The 4162-nt window shown below is 36.9% G+C and overlaps 1 long non-coding RNA gene across 1 annotated transcript in view; it reads left to right on the top strand.

Annotated features, from left to right (window-relative positions):
• The window catches only part of LOC143026473 (uncharacterized), a 107615-nt gene extending 105349 nt beyond the window's left edge, over nucleotides 1-2266 (top strand). The window contains exon 4 of the long non-coding RNA XR_012966492.1: nucleotides 2115-2266. This is a non-coding gene — a long non-coding RNA (uncharacterized LOC143026473). The remainder of the gene's footprint in view (nucleotides 1-2114) is intronic.
• Nucleotides 2267-4162: the final 1896 nt, after the last annotated feature.

Here is a 4162-nt window from a genome sequence, read left to right as displayed (position 1 = left end):
GTTAGTAATACCTGCTTGTAGTTCAGTGTGGATTCCTTACTTCCACCTTTGTGAACTGGTACTACATGAGCCCTATTCCAATCCTGTGCCACCATGCGCGGGTGTGTACCAATACATGCTAGTAGTAAAGCTTGTGGGGTCTTGCCTCTGTTATCATACCTGGTGTGTATATTTACTCGTGCCTAGTTGTATTTTACGGGAAGAGATCTATGCTCGTATGACCCGCTTTTGTATCTTTCCGCATCCAGTTTATTCTTAAGATTTTGTATAGTGTTAGCACTCACTGTTTCTTCGTTCAGTTTGTTCCAGATATCTATCACTCTGTGTGGGAAGCTATTCTTTTTCAGATCTCTTATGTAACTGTCCTTCTTAAGTTTCTTCTCACGTCCTCTTGTTTTTCTTCTGTTCAACTTTAGTAAGTCGTCTCTATCAAGAATTTCCATCCCTTTCATAATTCTGTAGTTTGTGTGTGTGTGTGTGTGTGTGTGTGTGTGTGTGTGTGTGTGTGTGTGTGTGTGTGTGTGTGTGAGTGAGTGAGTGTTTTAATCATGTTTGTGGTACAACCTGTCAAGTGACCCCTCTGGTAGTAGTTATCAGCCTATTTTACCTCACGTATTTCCATACATTATGTATTGCTGTTCGTTAGCCTCAGGGAGATGACTGAAGACTACTTGTAACAGTAAGCAAGATCGTGACACATACAGTAACCCTTACTGGTTTTCAACTTTTGGCCCCACATGGGAAAATATGTCCACCACACACACACACATACACACACACACACACACACACACACACACACACACACACACACACACACACACACACACACACACACACACAGTCTTTGGATTACAGGCTGTGAACCGTTATTATGCCTTATGAGATTTGAATATCCACATTTCTGCTATCCCTCCCGCAGGCTCGAGCTTCTAGGAAAAATACCTTCCCTTCATATTTTCCTTGTGTGCTACTTTGGCTCCACGCCGGCTTATTTCATGTTGCTCTCCGGTAGTGTTTGGGTTGGGTAGTTCCCTGGTAGTTCTTGTTTGTTGGCCATTGGTCTTACTGCAAACTTTTTGCCAGTTACCTCCCGGTCTTCCCGATGCTATGTGCGCAGCATTCTTTGCACATGATGTAGAGTATGTCCGTTTTGTCCTTTAGATTTCCTTTGCATTCAACTTCGTTAACGTGTGTTGTTGTGTTTAGTGCAAGACACGAATCCCGTGCTTCCGCGGGAATCCCGAGCCTGTTACTGAAATTCTTAAACTCGTGAGTGACAGTAACACGACGTGGGAGGCACACTTGGGGAGCGCCACTGTCTATACTTACATACATGAAATCGAACGAAGGTAGTTCGAGAGTGAGCGATAATTTAAGCCATTCGCATAGGATCACAGAGGTGCGTCGCATGTCCTCGATATGTTTCATATCTTTTCATTCACCAAAGGGTCCTCGTACATTTCTTGTTGATTCACCACAGAAAATATTTTTTATTTACACTATTATAGTTTTTATTTATTCATTTATTATGATGATTTTTTTCGTCATCCGACCAAAAAGTCTCCTGTCGGCATGCTCCGCCTTTGTAATCCTTTGTAATATAGGTAAAATGTGTCGTTGTTGCTTTAGTAATGCTAAATGGTGCATAGTTGCCTAAAAGAATAATGCCTCGAGTCTAAAAGCTTTGTGAGGGAAGTTAAGGAATTACATCACTTAAGTAAAACTGATTTGAACAAAAACACCAAAAGTACCACTTGCCACTAGTTCTCTCGTTAACACAAGAAGAATATTTTTATGCAACAAAACAAATATAGTGTCTCAGAAACCAATTAGTGCATCGTGACGTGTATTCTCGCCTACTCTGGGACAGGATATATGTTGTGTGAATCTACAGAACTAAGTCTTCACTAGAGCTTTCAGTGGAATAGAAAAAAAGGAAACAAAACTAAGTTGTGATAGTGTGAGTCTGTGTTTGGTTATAAAGAAAAAAGTCCTTTAACACTTCTGAGCAAAGCTGTACAATGTGTTACCTCAATACAGTGTTCGTAATTATCAAATACACTTCACTGTAAGACACCTAATGTATTTTGATTTTTGTTAATTATCTACAGCGAAAGTTATTTTTCAATTGTTGACATTCACAAGGGCTAACTAGACTTGTGTTAAGTATAATTGATCAAAGATTATCCTGTATTCCTGGGAACGGCGACAAATCGTCCACCATATGCCTCCCACTCTCCCAATCACTCACCAAGGACAGGATCAGGGTGAGTACAGATTTACATTATGTTTTACTCTTCATTCCAGTATTTGCTGGTTTAGTGTTGCAAACTTGTGTAATGTGCTAACATTTAGTATTTTGTGACTTGATTTTATTTTATTTAACATAAAAGCATCGGTATTTCATCAATCTCAGAAAATCTTATGTGCATGTGTATATTATGTATACACACACACACACACATATATATATATATATATATATGTATATAACATATATATATATAATATATATATATGTATATGTATATAAATGTATATATGCATATATATATATATATATATATATACATTTGTATATATATATATTCATATATATATATATAAATGTATATATGCATATATATATACATTTGTATATATATATATATATATATATATATATAATATATATATATATATATTCATATATATATATATATTCATATATATATATATTCATATATATATATATTCATATATATATATATATATATATATATATATATATATATATATATATGCAGAGTAGACCACTTGGAAAAAGAAACTATCAAAGCAGAGCGCTTTCGTGTATTACATCTTCAGTGCAAAAACTGTGTACTTTTTGCACTGGATGTAATACACGAAAGCGCTCTGCTTCGTTAGTTTCTTTTCCAAGAGGTCTACTTTCCATAAGTGAACACACGTACCCGTGTTCTTATTAGCATATATGTATGTGTATATATATATATATATATATATATATATATATATATATATATATATATATATATATATATATATATATATATATATATATATAATGGGGAATACAAACACGCGGGGGGGGGGTGGAGGACTCTTTGATAGTCCAACGTTTCGTTCTCACGGGAACTTCCTGAGGAGGTGACAACACAAGACTTAGAGGGTACTCGAGTGCAAAACTTCAATGTCACCGCAGTGTCGAGCGCCTCGTAGGATCTCTGCTGCTTTACTTCGCAGGAAAATTACCTCTTTCCCAACAAAACAAGAATAAAAAAAGTATAAATTGCTTACATGTATATAACGTGATTATGGGGTAGAGGGTATCTACTTATGCACCAGTATAGTCTGGTCATGATAAGTAAGAATGATATACACGTCTTTACTTATATTTTATATGTGTATGGAATTTATAGCCTTTTACTTCGGTTGTGTTTGGATTTTTTTTTTTTTTTTTTTTTTTTTTTTTTTTTACTAAGGGGAACGACCTTTCCGAAAGAGAGAGAGAGGGAGAGAGAGAGGGAGGGAGGGAGGGAGGGAGGGAGGGAGAGAGGGAGAGAGAGGGAGGAGGGAGAGTTAGTATAACAAGTATAGTAACCAAATAAGTATTGTCATAGGTCAAAAACTTTTCCCGGAAAAGAAACGAGCCTCCGTCTTGAACAGTACATTTTGAAAGAGCGTGAGATTCTCCATAAGGATAGAAGCGCTGGAAAGATACAGCCCATAGGGACAGTTTACCATCACGAATGTGAAAATGTTGGCGACGCATCTTCTAAAGTGTCGTTGTGAATGAAGACCTGAACGAAATGTGGATGAAGACCTGAACGAAATGTAGTGTTACAAGACGCTGGTGAAGATTGGTTCCATGTACATGAAATTACCCACTGCTTCGTTTAGTTTTTGTTTTCACTGTTTATCGGTTCTTTATTTAGTTCTATTCATTCATTCTTTTTCATATTTGTAATGTGCACATAGACTTCTAACATTGAATTGACCGAAGTTCAACAAAACGGATTCTTTGTTTTCGTTCACCACTATGCCTTGACCTTGGATTGAAAACCTCGCGGGTATAATCTTCACCGAAGAAGGAAAATGATAGAGGCATTGACGCACAGAGAGAGGGTGGGGGAGGAGAGGGAGGGGGGGAGTGGGGAGA

Source organism: Oratosquilla oratoria, chromosome 6, assembly GCF_046742065.1.
Source record: "Oratosquilla oratoria isolate Oo_2021 chromosome 6, ASM4674206v1, whole genome shotgun sequence".
Classification (NCBI taxonomy): domain Eukaryota; kingdom Metazoa; phylum Arthropoda; class Malacostraca; order Stomatopoda; family Squillidae; genus Oratosquilla; species Oratosquilla oratoria.
This window is presented reverse-complemented; position numbering and strand designations above follow the sequence as displayed.